Source organism: Suncus etruscus, chromosome 14, assembly GCF_024139225.1.
Source record: "Suncus etruscus isolate mSunEtr1 chromosome 14, mSunEtr1.pri.cur, whole genome shotgun sequence".
Classification (NCBI taxonomy): domain Eukaryota; kingdom Metazoa; phylum Chordata; class Mammalia; order Eulipotyphla; family Soricidae; genus Suncus; species Suncus etruscus.
Window position 1 is genome coordinate 24219148 of NC_064861.1, and position 18736 is coordinate 24237883.

The following is an 18736-nucleotide window of genomic DNA, read 5'->3' on the forward strand; positions in this document are numbered from 1 at the left end:
GTCCCCCAAAGCCAGGGGTGATTTCGGAGTGGATAGCCAGGAGTAACCCATGAGTGTCGCCGGGTGTGGCCAAAAAACAAACAAACCCCCCCACACAAACATACGCACACTATTATTCATGCTAAGGATATCAGTCAGCTGTGTGCACTACCCATCATGCTATCACTTTGGCTCCTCCACATTTTGATAGGGTTTTTTAAATTTGTTTTTGTTGTTCTTTGTTAGCAATATATATTATATATAATATATAGATTATATATCATATAATCATATATTATATTAATTATTGATTAAGTATTAACATAAATTTATAATATAGTACATTGTGTAATATTAATATATTAATGTATTGGCAATATGTTAATTATATGTGATATATGATATGATGTGATTATTAATTGATTGTTTATATTAATATTATATGATATATAATTATATAATGTAATAGTATATATCCTGGATACTAAGCCCTTACCTATCTGAAGTGTTGAATAAGAACCTTTTTTTCCTATGCCTTCCAAGTTTAAGGAGTTACATAAGTTTTATGGCCTTAGATTGCTTTGTGTACTGCTAAGAAATGTTATAATGTACTACAATCTGGGGGCTTGAGGGACAAAGTCATTGTACATGGGTTCTATTTTACTTTTCTTAATGTTCTTCAGCTGAAAGTTCAAAATTAAGGTATCAGCAAGGAGTTTTCTTCTAAGAATTCTCTTTTGGGATGATTGTCCTTCTACTGTAACTTTACCTTGTCCTCTTTCTTTGCATCTTTGTTCTCACAATTAAAAGTAAATTTATTAAAAAGAAGAAAAAAAGAACCTTTTTTTAATTCAGTTAACTGTCCTTTAATTTTTGCTCATGTTTCCTTTACTATGCAGAAACTCTTTAATCTTATGTAATCCCACTTGTTTTTTTTTTTTTTCATTTTGTTGTTTTTTTCCATGAGTACCAGATCATTGAAGACACCTTTGAGGTCTGAATCTTGGCGCATTCTGCCTATATTTTCTCAATGTACTTTATAGTTTCTGGTCAGATCTCTAGTTCTTTGTTCTACTTTGAATCTATTTTTGTCAGATGTTAGATATGAATCAAGTTTTAATTTTTACATGTAGTTATTTAGTTTTTTCATAACATTTGTTAAAGCGGCTCTCTTTACTCCATTTTATGTTCTCAGATTCTTTATCAGAAATTAACTATATATATGTATGTATATATATATATATGAGGTTTTGTTATTGGATATATTGTTCTGACCCATTGACCCATTGTACTTTATTCCAGTACAAAGCAGGATTTTTTTTATTTGTTTGGGTTTTTTTTAATTAATTTTTCACACCCAGCTGCACTCAGGGGTTACTTCTGGCTCTATGCTCAGATATCGCTCCTGACAGGCTCTGGGATCACATGGGATGCCGGGATTAGAATCACCATCTTTCTGCATACAAGGCAAATGCTTTACCTCCATGCTATCTCTCCAGTTCCTGTTTAGGTTTTGTTTTGGTTTTTTTTTTTGTTTTTGTTTTTGTTTTTTGGTTTGGTTTTGTTTTGGAGTCACACCCGGCAGCACTCAGAGGTTACTCCTGCTCTACACTTAGAAATTGCTCCTGGCAGGCTCGGGGGACCATTTGGGATGCCAGGATTCCAATCACCATCCTCCTGCATGCAAGATAAATGCCCTGACTCCATGCTATCTCTCCGGCCCCCAAAGCAGTTTTGATCACTACAGTTTCATAATATAATTCAACTTAGGTAATGAGATATCTTCACATTTCTTATTTCTCAGCATGACTTTATCTCAGCATGGTTTATCTGATTCCATATTTACTTAATTACTGATTTTTTATATTCTTGAAGAGTGTCATCTGAATTTGGATGGGGGAGTGCATTTAATCTAATAGATTAGTCATTTTAACAATATTAATTTTTCTGATCTATAAGCATGGAATATTTTCCATTTTCTAAAATGTTCTATATTTTCATAAGCAATTTAAAGTTATCATGGCATATAGATCTATGTCTTTTGTTAAGTTGACTCCTAGACAATTGATGTTTTTGGATACTATTTTAAATTGAATATACTCCTGAATATCTTTCTCCTGATTTGCTTTTATATAAGAATGCAACAAGGGGTCAGAGAGATAGCATGGAGGTAAGGCGTTTGCCTTTCATGCAGAAGGTCATTGGTTCAAATCCCGGCATCCCATATGGTCCCCTGAGCCTGCCAGGAGTGAGTCTGAGCATGGAGCCAGGAGTAACCCCTGAGCACTGCCAGATGTGACCCCCCCCCCCAAAAAAAAAAGAATGCAACCAATTTTTGTTACTTCTTTTCCAATTTGGATCCCTTGTGCCTGATCTGAGGAAATGATTTTAGTTTTTCACTAGTGAGAATAATACTGGTTTTGGTTTGTTTTAGATGATCTTTATATGGTAGAGGAATGTTCCCTCCACCCCTGTTTTGTTGAGGATTTTTAAATCATAAATGGAAGTTGGATCTTATAAAAAGCTTTCTCTATATTTGTATGATCATAAGTTCATATATTTTTATTTATTAATGTAATGTACTATGTTAACTGATTTGTGTATGCTGAATTATCCTTGCATTCCTGGGATAAATGCTATATGATCAGGGTATATGATTATTTGATTGTTGTTGGTTTCAGTTAGCTAAGATTTTTATTAAGTGTTTTAGCATTGATGTTCATCAGGAAGATTGGTCTGAATTGTTTTTGTTTTAGGGCCACACCCAGTGGCACTCAGAGGTTTCTCCTTGTTCTGCGCTCAGAAATTGTTCCTGGCAGGATTGGGGAGGTCTTATGGGATGTTGGGGATCAAATCCAAGCCTGTCCTGGGGTCGGCTGCATGAAAGACAGAAACCCTACCACTATGCTATCACTCTGGCCCTTAAAATGTTCTTTTCTGGAAATGTCTCTCTGCTTTTAGTTTAATATTAGTTTCATAGTAGGTATTAGGAGGGATTCCTGTGTCTTTAAGTATTTGGAAGAGCTTACTGGGTAAAAGTAGTAAATCTTCACTGAAGGTTTGATAGAACTCACCAATGAGCACATCTAGATCAGGACTTTCATTCCAGGAGAGATTCTTAAGTATTGTTTCAGTTTCCTTACATGTGATTGGTTTGTTTATAAACATTCTACTTCCTTCTCATTCAGCTTTGAGCGATCTAGAAATCTTTCCATTTACTATAGATTCTCCAGTTTAAGATTATTAAGTTGTTCATATTAGTATTTCATTATATTTGGAATTTATGAAGGATACATTATCATTTCTAATCTTTATCTCTGATAGTTTATTTGAACACCCCCCCCTTCTTTTTTTGTTTTGTTTTTGTTTTGGGGCCTCACCCAGTGACACTCAGGGATTACTCCTGACTATGCACTCAGAAATTGCTCCTGGCCTTGGGGACCATATGGGACACTGGGGGATCAAACCACGGTCCATCCTAGATTAGCGCATGCAAGGCAAATGCTCTACCACTTGCACCACTGCTCCAGCCCCATTGTCATTTGTTTTAAGGAATCTTTTTTTTTTTTTTTGGGCCACACCTGGCGATGCTCAGGGGTTACTCCTGGCTGTCTGCTCAGAAATAGCTCCTGGCAGGCACGGGGGACCATATGGGACACCGGGATTCGAACCAACCACCTTTGGTCCTGGATCGGGTGCTTGCAAGGCAAACGCGCTGTGCTATCTCTCCGGGCCCTAAGGAATCTTTTTTACCTTGATTTTCTCTTTGATCCAGTTGTTGTTTAGCAGTGTATTGCTCAACTTTTACATGTTGAATTTTTTCCATCTTCTTTTTGAGGTTAATTTCTACTTTTAAAGTATTATAGTCTGAGAAGGTACTTTGCTGGACCTTCATTTGGTGAATAACTGCTGATGATAGTATTTTTGATATATTTATTCCCTTAATCAAGGGAATGGAAGGAAGTGTTTATCACTGTCTCTACATATTGAGTGCTGCTTTATAGTGAATGCAATTTGATCTAATTATGACTGTCCCAGCTTTATTCCCCCTTTCATTGGTGGCTTGCACGATTATCTTTTATCCTTTCACTTTGAATCTGTATTTATTATCCTTTAGGTTTAGATGTGTTTCCTGTAGGCAGGAGATGGATTTTCTCTTATAATCCAACCAGGTACTCTACTTTTGTTTGTGTTGGGGCCAAACTCAGCAATATGCAGCAGTTACTCCTGGCTCTTTCTGCACTCAGAGGTTGTTTCTGGCATGCTCGGGTTACCATATGGGATGCTGGAAATTGAACCTGGTTCAGCTGTGTACAAGGCAAATGCCCTGCCGAAGGTGCTATCTCTCCAGCTCCCTCTCTGCCTTTTCATCAGAGAGTTTATCTCATTGGTATTGAGAGATGAGTGATATATAGGGCTGAGTTACAATATTTGTATGTATGTGTAATCTAGCTGATTACACATCAGCAAGATCCTGTTTTTTACAGATGACTTTTTTAGTAATTCTTGGAGAGGATAGTTTAGTTGTCATATATGCTGCCAGTTTTTGTTTGTTTAAAATGGTTCTAATTGCTCCCTCAAGTCTAAATGATAGCTTCTCAGGGTAGTGGACTATGGGCTGGGATATTTTCATTAAATTATTTAAATATGTTATTCTGCTCTTTCCTGTATTGTAAGATATCATATAGAAGGTCTAGTACTAGTCTTATGTTGTTTCCCTTCCATTTGAAGGTTTTTTCCACTTGCTGCTTAAGTTGTCTGTCTTAGTCTTTTGATTTTACCATTTTGATTACTATGTGTCTTGGTATTGATCCCGTTTGTTTTTATTTTGTTTAATGCTCTTTGGGTCTCTTGAATATGCAGGAGCCTCTCTCCAGAAATTTGGAAAGTTCTCAGTGCCAGCCATTCTTCCAAACTAGGTTGAGTTTCTTTCTCTTGACAGTACCATTCAAAGAAAAGAAAAACTTTTAATGATGTTTATCTTATTAGTAATATATTTTAAATACCCCTTTTGTGTGTATTTGTATATTTATGGAGGTTGGGGCCACTCCTGGAAATGCTCATAACTTATTTCTAGCTCCTGAGTTCAGGGGTCACTCCTGGCAGGCCCGAAAATCATAAGAGGTATACCTGAGATTAAACCCAGGTCAGTTTCATGTAAGATAAGTGCCTTGCTCTACCTTACTGTTACCCCAGTTCATATTTCTTTTGGCTTTATCTAAAAAGTCATCTCATCACCAATTCATCTAAATTTTATTCTGTTACCTTCTAAGAAGTGAAAGTTTTACAATTACATTTAAGCCTATGATCCTTTATTTTTTATTCTGGGCCACCAGTGATTGAAGTCTACTCATGGTGCACCATGGAGAACCATATTATGTCAGGGATCCTATGTGTCTATCCTGAGCTCCAACCCTTCAAACTATATCTCTGCCCCCACTTGATACATTTTGATATAAGTTGTGTATGAACTGATTTTGCAAGTGAATATCCACTTGTTCCTGTATCACTTGTGAAAGGACTGTGCTTGCACTGTAAAATCTTTGCTACTTTATAAACATTGATTATTGTACATATATGGGTATGTTTCTTTGTTGTCTATTCTTCCTATCCTGTAGTTATGTTTGTATATTATTTAACTACAAATAAATAACTGGATTATTGCAACATTGTAGGACATCTTGAGGTCAGAAAGTGTCAGATTTTCCACTTTGTTTTTCTCCTTTAGCATAGTGTTAATGAACCTGTTTTTGTTTTTTTAAACCTCTCCATTTTGGAGTCACTTTGCAAGGTGGCTCTGAAGCAGTGCTCAGAATGGCCATTTCCAGAGGTTCTGAGCCAACTAAGCCAGATAGTTGTATATTCAGTTTCAAGGATGCAGCATTGTTTGGGTTCTGTGGTACCAGATGATCAGGGGTGTGGGAGTCTACAAGGCCATACTCAATAATACTTAAGGGGGCCAATTGTGTCATGAATCAAACTGGGGCCAAATCTCCGTACTGTTCCTAGTCTTGGAGTCATTTCTTAACAACCACAAAACAGCTTTCCGTGGGGGTTGGACCAGAGTGGTTGAATAGGGATAACTTGGATTTATCTGTCCAACAATAAAGAGTATCTACACAAAGCTCGAATAAATTTACACAGAAGCTGCCCTACAACACTGATTAAATTGTTGATGAAAGAACTGTACCATGGCAGAATGTATACAAATATCCTAATTAAGGAAAAATCCTACCAAAGGACAGCAATCTACAATTGGGAAGAAACTTCTAATATTTTAACTCAGTTGGCCTCTCACTGCACAGTTACTCTTTGGTAGGAGCAACTTACTTGTGCATGTGTAAATTATGTAGGTGTCAGGAGGATATTTAGACATATGAAGTTATGAAGTTTGTTATGAAGTTATGAAACTTGTTATAGCTATCCTAACACTCTTACTTTCTAGTTTTCTAATTATAAAATTATGACATTAAATTTTTAGTTTTAGAATTGTTTCAAACTCATAATTTTGAAGGCCAGGAAGATTAAGATATTTGTTGGATTTTTAGCTGGTCCATGTATTGAATAAGTTCTGAAATTCAGCTGCAAGTGGTTTCAGATAGTGTCTTTTTTTGTAATTTGTGCAGTTTATAGCTCTGCACAAAATATAAATGTCACATAATAATATGTAGGGATTCTCAAAATCTCACTCCCATTTACTTCTCATGTTACATCTTATTCCATTCTCCCATTTGCTCAGAACTCATCAATTACAGTGGTCTTCCATAACTGTTTTAAGTTAGTACTACTTCTGATCATAACTCTGCTTATATGGGTTTGTTTACATTTTTTAAATTATCATTTTATATGTAAAACTGAAGATGTCCCTCTAAAAATTAAGGCTTACTGAGATTTGATTAAGATCACATTGAATTTGGAAGGAAAGTTGGGAGAAGTTTAGATCCTTTCTATAGTAAGTCTTATTTCACTGATATGAAATGTACATACTTTGCTTGTTGCTTTCATCAGAGTTTTATATTTTTCTTCATATAATTCTTGTACATATTTTGCTTGATTTACACTTAAGTTTTATTTTTCAGATGCTGATGTCAATATAAATAGCATTGTGTTTTTTATTTTAAATTATACTTGCTCATAGTTTGTAGAAAAATAAGCTTTGATTGTTTTTTAAATTTGTATCTTTAAAGCTTGCCATAACTGTTATTAGAGAGGTGTGGGTTTTATGTCAGTTCTTTTTTATTTGGGGGGGTTGTGGGGGAAGGCACACCTGACAGTGTTTGGAGGCTACTATGAGCTCTATGCTTGAGAAAACAGGCAGTCCTGAGGATCATGCCTGGGCCTCCTACATTCAAAGCATGCATTCCAGCCCATTGTGCTCTGGTTCCTATTCTATTTTTTACATAAAAATGTGGCTGACCCAGGCTCAATCCTCAGCATCCCAGAAGATCCTCTGAGCCCTGCCAGTAATGATCTCCAAGCATAGAGACAGAAGTAAACTTGGAGCACCATCAGATGTGCCCCCCTAAAACAAAAATCATAAAAGGCTGTGGTGAAAGATTTAAAAGAGTGACTATTTGGTATGATACAATAATGGTGACTATATGTCAAACATTTGTCAAACTCTGTATAATTGTATAGTACAAAATGAACTCTGGTAAACTGTGGACTTTGGGAGAAAATAATGTGTTGCTGATGTTCTGTAGTGTGGGATATTTCTCCTGGAGAGATGGTGCCTGTGTGTGCCGCTCGGGAATATGTTACTTTTGGGCTCAGTTTTGCTGTGAACCTAAAACATCATTTGCTTGAAAATTTTTACACAAAAGGATTTTGAAAGTTAAAGTACTGGATGTCAACTTTATTTTGGTTGTTAGAAATCTATTCAGACAAGCCAGAGAAACAATTATATTTGTAGTGGATAACAAAATAGTTTTGTTTCAATTTCTATCCTATTAGATTGTTTCCTGTTTACAAAATTATTTTGATTTAAAGCTGTATAATTGAGTCACTTGAATTTATTTACATTTACATCAAAGGTTTAAGTGCTTCTGAAGTGGCTATACTGTGACTATTTTTAGTATTGTTAACTTAATTCAGAAAAACAACTTACCTTACAAACGTTAAATCTTAGAGTTTTTAATAATGTTTATTGTATTGCCATACTAATAAGTATACCTATGATTCTTTCTAATATTGTTTTATAGGTACTCCTTAAGATAGGGGAAAAGCTGCTTTGGGAAACATAAGTATTTTAAAACTGGAGGTCACACCTGTAGTTTAAGACTTAACTGTTTTCAGATTGTGTTCTTTCATTGTCTCTTCATGTATTAATTTTGACAGAAACAGGAGACTTTGGGGGTCTAACAGTCTTTCTGAGGTACCTGAGTTTCATGTAGCTGCTCATCTGCCATCTGTTTCTTTAATGACAATGCCTCTTATTGTTTGCATAATTGTGTGAGTATAGTGTTTCTGTCTTCCACAGTAACATAAGAAGTCATAACATATTCCATGTATAGACCAGGTTCATATTACACTCTTATTTTAGACAGATGGCTTTTATGCCTTTTAGCATGCTTACTTATTTTCATGTTGGCCCCAATAATATTATAGGTTTTACAAATCTCTGAAATTTGACAGCTATTTAGGAAACACTAATTTAAGCAAATGGTTCTTAGGTTAAAGTGAGTATACTCCTAACATATCTTTGATGATTGAAAACAGATCAAGTAACCTCAAATTCATCATAAATTTTAATTGAAGTTAACATTTGGAAAATAGTGTTTTATTCCTTAAACACAAATAACAACTATTTTTCAATGTTAATATCCATAGATGAATACCTGATAAAATATAATTGAATACTGATTATTAACTGAGTTGACTGACACAGTTATATGTGTTTCCTGGCTATGTCTATATTTTTCTGAGATTGATAAATTTGTTTTAGAAAAATAGTTAGCTTTACTCAACTTGCTAAAATTTTACAGTTTTATTTCATGCATTTAAATACATCTGTATAGCAGTCACTAGTGGAAGAATGAGACCAGAGTGGTATCACAACAGGTAGGGTGTTTGCCTTTTGCGTGGCACTCAGGTTTGAACCCCAGTATCCCATATGGTCCCCCAAGCCTGCCAGGAGCAATTTCTGAGATCAGAGTAAGAAGTAAACCCTGAGCAACACTGGTGTGGCCCAAAAGCCAATAAAAAGATTTAGAAATTTGATTATTATTTGGACTTTTTACTTAATAGTTTCTAAAATGTGCATTACCATCATGCATACAGCTTTTCTAATAATACCTGATGCATTTCATTGTCTCTTTATTTGTTGTGCATTTCCCCCCTAATTCTCAAAGAATTTCTGCATAGTAACCAAAGGGCACAGATAAAAATATTTCTCTTTTTGTCTCTGTACAGGTATGCATGTATCACAGTGGGTCTCTGTACACATATGGGTCTGTTGCGCTGTAGTTAAATGTAAATATTTCATAATAAGCCATCACTTATAAAAGTACTTGTAAAATTACAAGGTGTAAAATACAGAATAAAAAACCATGAGCTTTTATACTTCCAACTCTGATAGTTTATATTAGACCTGAAAGAAAATGAAAAGAATTGAGTTTACCTCCTAGAAATCCCAATATAAACACTGCTTTGTGAACATGATTGCATGTGGTTTTTCACAGATGTACTGAGGCTTGCTGTATTTGACTAACAACATAGAGCATCAATAGCATTTCTTTTAGTTAAATGTAACTGGGAGGGGTGGCTCAGTGATAGAACATCTGTCTGAAAATGTCCTTTATGAATACTTAGTAACTGCTTTTAAATGCTTATATATAAAACTACTTTTACAAATAATCATTTGTTAACAAGGTGTGTTGAATAAATGATTGAGAAAATTTGTGTTTTTGTAAATTATTGGATACAAGTGAGGTAACTCCTGAAAATCTGAATTTTCCTCTCCACAATGTGTAAAAATTGGCCTATACCCCCAAAACCAGATCCTATGGGGTTCTTAAAAATAGTTTATTTCCAAGAAACCTTAAGTTCAAGATCCCAAACCCTCCAATTTGTTTCTTAAGAATTTAAGGGGGTTTTAACACAAAGTTCTTTCTAAACTTTTTCAAAAGCCAGTTCCTTATCCACCACCAGGTGGCAGATGGAATCCACTCTTTAGAGCCCGGCCCCAACCCCGCCCTACCGGAAGTTGTCATGGATAGGAACCCTGTGGCCACGCCCACAGTTCAGCACCCCCGAGACGCGGACAGCGACACCGCCCAGTTTAGTCCCATGACTCGCTGCGGAGATTTTCACCTGACAAAGGAATTGACCAATCCCAACTGGTTCCAACAGCCGCGTGAATGGCTAACCTATAAGGCCAGATGTGGAGGGGGATATGATAGGAATTCTTGATTTGAGACTGATAAAAAGCTGGCAGGGCAACCAGTTGACTATAAAAAATTTTCATATTACAGAATTCTTTTTCTTTTCATTTCTCATTACCTGCCAGATTGTAAGTGCACATTTGTAGATGTTGGCTTGCTATGTAGTGATAATAGAGTACCCAACCTCTCTGTGTTGGTTTATTCTGACAATATGCGTAGGAGAGCAAAGGCGGTACCAAAGTCTGTGTGAATTATGGCAGTTGATACCTCATTTTGCACAAAGCCGCCTGTCAGCTTTCCTGAGAAGTCTGCATAGGAACAAACCGCTATTCCTATGCAATTTTACAATTAGTATGTCTCAAAAACACAAGTAGCACCTGTCTCTATTCACATGAAATTTCTGTTTCATATCATCTTAGGCTGATTCTGAAGCACGAATTTGCTATGGAAGTAATGGTTTAGGTGTCACTTTTTTTTCCAGTTGCCTAGCAACTAATTAGACAAAGAGCACGTTTTTCAAATTTTAATTAGCATCTTAGAAAGACAAAAACCCAAGGATAAACGCCTTGCTCGGGAAGCCTCAAGGGTAAAGGTAACTGTTTAAAGTGGACAAATCAGGATGGACAAATAATGCCAGAGTTTTAGCTGTAATTTAATCATGCAGATTTCTTTTCTACTTTATTTAGACTGCGATAATTCAAGTCTTTGGCCAACAGGGGGCGAGTAAACTACATTTTTCGTCTGTATGACTCCCTCCCAGTTCCTCCCCCTGTGCCCTGGGGAAATTAATTTCCTAGGCTCCTCAAATACAGACCAAGGAGAAGGTGTGGAGTGAAAGCAGCACTGCGGCTCTTGGCAAAATGCCTGCCTTGTCAAGACCTTGGGTGTGTGGTTGCTCTGGCTTCTCCTGGCTTAGGGCTGCAGAGGACTGCAGTAGTTGGGAAGGGGTCTAGGGAGGCATGGGTAAAAAATAGCCCCAGCCCTCAGAAACCATAGATATTTGAGGTCACTAACTTAGAAAATTGTGAGGACCAAAGGTAGGCGATTAGATGTAACTTAGGAAGATTTTAAAGAGGAAAGAAGCTATTTACTTCTCACACACATGCTGGAGCAGCAGCAGCAGCAAAAAAAAAAAAAAAAAAAAAGATCTGCTTTACTTTGCTACTCTAGGAACAAAAGTCGCAAAGGGATGGAGAGTGTGTGGCAGTGATCATAGTGGAAAGGAAGAGAGGAGAGGAATGACTAAGACCCTGAGTATGTCTCTAATACAGAACAAACACAGCAAACTACTGGGGCTGAGGCAAAGAGAGGAGTAATGACCAGTGCTGGACAGAGCAATAAAACAAGTGATACAAAGCATTCTACTCGTGTGTGTGTGTGTGTGTGTGTGTGTGTGTGTGTGTGTGTGTGTGTGTGTGGTGCAGGGAAACTATTGTGAGATTTTGAAGAATCTCAACCAGACAACCAGAAATTCCATTAATTGGACATGTTCTTTCTCTTCCACAAATTTATGTCTTGGAATTCATCTGACTCAATTATAAACTAGTAAAATTTAAAATTTTCCTGGGGGTCATTAAGCTGAACTTTTATGCAGTCTTGTATCTTTCCCTTCCTTTAGTCATTATATTGGGTGGTGCTTAAAGGACATCTTTTCATTAATAAATTCAGGCACATATGATCCTCTTAATGATGGTATGGATGGGACAGAAATAGTCTTTATAGGATAGCTGAACACCTGAGAAAAATAATTATACTCATGGTTTCATAATAGTCTTTTTTTGTTGTTTTGGTTTTTTGGGTCACACCCGGCGGTGCTCAGGAGTTGCTGCTGGCTCAACGCTCAGAAATAGCTCCTGGCAGGCTCCTGGCAGGGAATCAAATGTGATGCCAGGAATCAAACCAGTGTTCCTCCAGGGTTGGCTTCATGCAAGGCAAACACCATACTGGTGTGCTATTGCTCCTCATAATTGTCTTTTGAGTAAATTGTACCTTGATGTTATATTGGACATCTGTGTTTCTATAGTATTGTGTGCAGAACATAGATTTCTATGTTTATACTGTTTCATTTATATTTCACCAGAATTCATACAAATAAATTAAATTGACTAATATAATTTACCCCCAGAATCCATATTTTAAAAGAAAAAAAAGTACACAGGATTATAAAAAGAGTACAGTGGCTAGAGTGCTTGCCTTTCATGGGACTAACCCAGGTTCAATTCCCAGCATCCCATATAGCTCCTCAAACATTGCCAGGAGTGATTTCTGAGCATAGAGTTAGTAGCAACACCTGAGCATTGCCAGTTGTAGCCAAAAACAAAACAAAACAAACAACAACAAAAATAAAAACTAAAGGACTAAGGCAGAAAGGATATAAGCAGTTATAAAAAGAGAGGATCTGAATGGCCAATAAGCATTTGGAAAGGTTTATAAGCTTGTCAGTTATCAAGGAAATGAAATTTTGTGCCACAGAAAAACAATTTACCATTCAGGATAATAATTTAATTAAAATTAAAATAATCAGGAGATGGAGTAGTGGCACAAGCAGTAGGGCATCTGCCTTGTATGTGCTAACCTAGGACAGACTGTGGTTCGATCCCCTGGTGTCCCATATGGTCCCGAGTATCACCGAGTGTGGCCTAAAAAAGCAAAAAATATTTTTTTCTTGGTTTTTGGGTCACACCCAGCAGTGCTCAGGGGGGTTCCTCCTGGCTCTGTGCTCAGAAATCTCTCCTGGCCGACACAGAGACTATATGGGATGCCGGGATTCAAACCACCGTCCTTCTCATGCAAGGCAAATGCCCTACCTCCATGCTATCTCTCCTGTCCTCCCAAAAAAAATTTTTTTTAAATAATCAGCCTTGGGCCCGAGCAGTGGCGCAAGCAGGAAGGCGGCTGTCTGGGATGGACCGTGGTTCGAATCCCCACGACAGCCCATAGGGTCCTCTCCAAAGTCAGGAGCAATGTGAGAGTGGCCCCAAAATAAAATAAAAACACACACACACAAAAAAAATTCTAAATCATCAGCCTTACAACAGCTGATACTTTTAAGTGTTCAAAAGCATGGGACAGTGCTCACTTCGGCAGCACATATACTAAAATTGGAACAATACAGAGAAGATTAACATGACCCCTTGTGCAAGGATGACACAAACTTGTGAAGCATTCCATATTAAAAAAAAAAAAAAGCACGGGACAATGCCAAGTATAGCACTGCTGATGGAGTGTAAATTGCTACTAATACCCTAGAAAACTGGCAGCACTTACTAATGTGCAATGTATGTATACCCTGTGACTTAGTAATTACACTCTTAGATATTTACTCTACAAAAATGCTTGTATATGTGTACAAAGAAACACACAAACTGCTCATCACAGTTCAAACCTGGACATCAATCTTATGTGTTAGAATATTCATTCTAACAGTGGAATGGATATTCTGTTATTACCATGCAAAGAGATCTAGACAATAGCGATCATTTTTAAAACAACACCTTAATGCAAGAGGTAGTATGAAACTCACAAGCATAATGTATAGTAGTCAGTAGGAAAAACTTTAAGGTAAAAATGGAAAATATTTTGCCTGGTTCTATTACAAGGCTAAATTACTGGAAGGGAAACCTCTCGATAATAAAAGTGAGAATGATGGTTATCTTTTGGAGACAAAGACAGGGACAGGAGCAGGATAGGAATATTGGGAATGCTTAAGTTTCTTTAATATGGGTGATGCTTTCACAAATGTGCCCACTCTAAAAATTCATCACAAGCTATGATTGTATGTATTAGATATGTGATATAGCATGTTTTGAAGTATACTTTCAAGACATAGAAGACAGATTACAGTATGTCATACTCATATTCACTCTCTTCTATTTCACTGAGAGTAGAACCTAAATTTTTTAGTATTACCTTACAAGGTCCTGTATAATTTATCCACCTAAGTTCCCAATCTCTTGGTAGCCACTTTTTCTCTGTCACCACACATGAATTACTCTGCCCTACCATCAGTCTCTAAAGTAATTTATCTCTTATCCATCTGGTCTTGACTGTTTTCACTGCCCAGAATGCATTATCACCAGCTCTTTTCCAGGACAGGCTTCTTTTAATCCTTCCACTCTCAGATTAATGACACCTTTTTAGAGAAGCTTTCTTTAACCACTTGGTCTAAAGTTTCCCTGCATTATTTTTTATATTTGCCACTTAACAAATAACCCAAAAGTGTGGTTTTAAATTCAAACTCATTTTATTGAATTTCTGATGGAAGTCTGAGGTGGATCTCCTTGGCTAAAATCACAGGTGAGTTTACCTGCTGGAGGATGCAGGGCAAACCTGTGTCCTTTCTCAGCTTTCAGAGGCTTTTTTGCACTTTACAGATTCCTGAATTTTCAGAATAGGCACCTCTAAATTTGTCCCTTAATTGACACACACTTCCTTGCTTCACCATTCTACATGGAAGGGCCACTGTGTTATGTGGTGGTTCACCCAGATACCGTAATCCAGATGGCTTTCTATCTCAAGATTAACAGACTAGTATAATATAGTTACAGGTTCTTAGGTCTAGAATAGAGACCTAATCTGTGCACTGTTGGCACCAACTATAATGTCAATACTTTGACAAACACTGTCTCATACTCTGCTCTTCTGTTTCCCAGGTACAATGTGTCTTAAAGGAGTTTGTTTCATATTTGTGGGAAGAGCTAATAAATGGCAGCCTTTGCATCTATGTTTGACACTTCACAGCTCTGCTTGTTTTTGTTGTTGTTGTTGTTATTTTGGGTTTTGGGGCCACACCTGTTTGACACTCAAGGGTTACTCCCGACTATGCACTCAGAAACTGCCCCTGGCTTGGGAGGACCATATGGAATGCCGGGGGATCGAATGAGATAAGATGCCTTACCTCTAGTGCCACCTCTCTGGCCCCAAATCTGCTTATTTTTATATTTTTCTCTCATAAAAATATATCCTATATCTCGGGCCCGGAGAGATAGCACAGCGGTGTTTGCCTTGCAAGCAGCCGATCCAGGACCAAAGATGGTTGGTTCGAATCCCGGTGTCCCATATGGTCCCCCATGCCTGCCAGGAGCTATTTCTGAGCAAACAGTCAGGAGTAACCCCTGAGCACCGCAGGGTGTGGCTCAAAAAACAAAAACAAAACAAAACAAAACAAAAAAAATATATATATATCCTATATCTTGACAAGAGTTTTTTTTTTTCTGTAGGAATTACAACAACACCTTTAAAGTTAGGTCTCCATACTAGTTTACTGTAAAGTCAGTTATACCCAATTATGCCACATATATATTTTCATCTTTTTAATGTTTAAAAAGTTACTTTATATGATAACCTTCTCTGGAAAAGCGCACATCATGGGGCTCATGCTGCTGAAGAACAGAAAATCCAGGTGGAAGAGTTAGAATTTCTCATATGGTCATATGAGAAAATTAGGTTGTGTGGCTCTAAGTTTAATTGTATCTCCAAGGGCTGGAGCATGCACTTTGCACACAGGAGCCTCAGGTTCCATCCTAACACCACAGGATCTCCTGAGCACCATGCTGGGAGTAGGCCCCATAAGCCTCCAGGTGTGTCTCCAACAACACTCTTCCCCACTTCCCCAGCATAGGTATTTCAGGGATGGGAGATTAACTAGTCAATAAAGTGAGAACTGAAATTGAAAAGAGCATTGTAGTTAGTTGGCTGTGCAGAAAGCTATACCTATAATGGGTTAAACAGAACAGATATTTAGCAGATTTGTGGCTGGTGGTTTTGACTCAAACTATTCTATGCATATTGTTACATACCAGTGGTATTTTAAACCAGAGTTTTTGCTGAAGGAGAAGGGAAATGTAAAGAGGAAGAACCCTATCTTGTTTGATTTTATTTGATTTGGGAGAAGTGGGGCCATGCCTGCAGTGCTTATCAGTCCTGGCCCTCTGCTCTGGGATCACCTGGCAATGTACAAGGGACCATATGCATGCAGTGCAGGGATTGAACTTGGGTCAGCCATGTGCAAGGCAAATCTCTCCACCTTTGTATTTGCCTTTGTATTTCAATCAGTAGTATTAGGATAAACTCATGAATACAGATCCACTGAAAGAACCCAGAAACACAAACACTTAGTAATGAGGGCATATATCATCTAGATTTTGCCTTCCAAATACTTGTCATTGATAGGAACCAGAGACTCCTAGAGGAAGACCTGCTTCTGGGTCAGGGGTGAGAGAAGTATGAAATGCAACCAAATGTGCAACCTCTGGTGAGCATAGGAGTCAAGTAAGTAAACTCGCACATAACAACAGTAACAACAACAAGGGCTGAGGGGATAAATAAGCCTGGAGTATCATATTCTTCTAGAAAGCAAGGAAAACTCAGGGGAGATTTTGTCAAAGGACACAGTACTTCCCAGAGGATTTTTTTTACTGGCCAAACTAAAGAGCTCCTGAACACCCAGAATAATAATAGTAATACCTGTGACGCCTTGAAGATAAACATTTTCCTCAATGATACTCAAAAGAGCAAGAGAGAAGAGATTAGGAAAAATATTCCTCTATCTAGAAAAAGACTGTTAATAAATGAAGAAGGAAAGCTTAATCAGGAAGAGGGAGCACTTGGAGATTCCTGATGTGGTAGATATTTTTGATGAATAACATGTATGGATGCTAAATTCACTGAGTGAAATAATTTGTAGCCTGATAATCACGTTCTCAAAGTCTCACCACAATTGCAAAGTACAAATGTTTCTCTACAGATAAAAGGCCTGACTCTAATGGCCTCATCTGAGTAATAAAACGTTACATACCCAACAGTGGGCAACTTTCTGAAGCAAACCTCCGGAGAGATGTAATCTATGGGGAAGGGGGCCTGGAGGGAGGATCTGTTTGTTTGTTATTCTTGCCAGGAAATGTTTAACCTTAGTCTGCTCATGAGAGTAAAGAATTAGATAAGTTCAAAATGTGGAACATTTTACAGGATAGCTACCGAGAATTTTTACGTCAATTATATGAAAAATTAAGTAGAGAACCCATTTGAACTTGAAAGAAACAGAAGGTTTATTGTGATCAGTAGCAATGACTAAAATAATTGGATTATGGATTGGAAGAAAGCTATGCATTTTGAATACAAATGTTGACATTTGAATGTGGATTGTATATAAATATAGAAGGATTTAAATAATGTGAATTTCCTTCTGAAAACATCATGCTTATGTAGGCGCCTGTGTTAATTCTTAAGGAGATGCATGTTGCATTATTTAGTAGTGATGTGTCAGGATGTTTAAAACTTAATTTCAAATAGTGCACAGAAAAAGTATGTAGAGAGAGGAAAAAAATAGGGAGGGAAGGAAAGAGAGGAAAACCAATGACAAATGTTAAGATGTAGTCAAACGGTAAAAAAGTGGTTAATTTTGATGTCAGGAATATGGATTTTTTTAAATTATCTGTCTACTTAAAATAATTTAGCCAGGGTCAGTCCAGAGAATGCAGGGTTTAAAAGCTGTTTAATTTGCAGGCAGCCAACCCAGATTTGACCCAGGATCAGGATGAGCATTCCCAGGTATTATACCCACAACAACCCCCATAAACTAAATGAAACATTTGTATCTTTTCAGGTACTATTTTTAAAAGTAAACAATACTAGTTTCAAATAAAATTGCATTTATGAGTACGAATTGTTCAAATGTATTTTGGCAGGAGGTATATGCAATTTGGGCTACACCAGGAGACTGACTTCTTAACCTGTGCTCAGTTCACTCTTGGCAGTGCTGAGGGACCATAAGCAGTACCAGAACTCAAAGACCAGGCCACACTCAGGCAAACCTTCAGTACTATCTTTCTGACCCAAATGTAATTCATTATAAAACTAATGGGAGGGGCCGAGCAATAGCAGAGTGGTAGGGCATTTGCCTTATACGTGGCTGACCCAGGATGGACCCAGGTTTGATCCCAGTATCCTATATGGTCCCATGAGCTTGCCAGGAGTTATTTCCCAGTGCAGAGCCAGGAAGTAACTCCTGTGTGCCACCAGGTGTGGCCCCAAAACAAACAAGCAAAAAAAAACTAAAGGGAAATAAAGATTAAAGGATAAGTAAAGAAACTTTCTTGGTTTTGGTTTGGGATTATACTCAGGGGTTACTCCTGGCTCTGCACTCAGAAATTGCTCTGGGCAGGCTCAAGGGACCATATGGGATGCAGAGAATCAAACCCAGGTCCATCCTGGGTCAGCTATATGCAAGGCAAACATCCTACTGCTGTGCTATCTCTCCAGCCCAAGTAAAGAAACCTTTAAGGAATATTTTGTTTGTTAAGAAAAATGAAAAGAATTCTTCCTGGAAGATATAGTTTGGTCAATAAATGGGTTTTTTTTGTCTGTTTTGTTTTGTT

General features: G+C 37.4%; 1 non-coding gene across 1 annotated transcript; it reads left to right on the plus strand.

Annotated features, from left to right (window-relative positions):
* Positions 1–13432: 13432 nt before the first annotated feature.
* LOC126029208 (U6 spliceosomal RNA) lies at positions 13433–13538 on the plus strand. Its single transcript, XR_007502853.1, has one exon. It is a non-coding gene; the product is annotated as a U6 spliceosomal RNA (small nuclear RNA).
* Positions 13539–18736: the final 5198 nt, after the last annotated feature.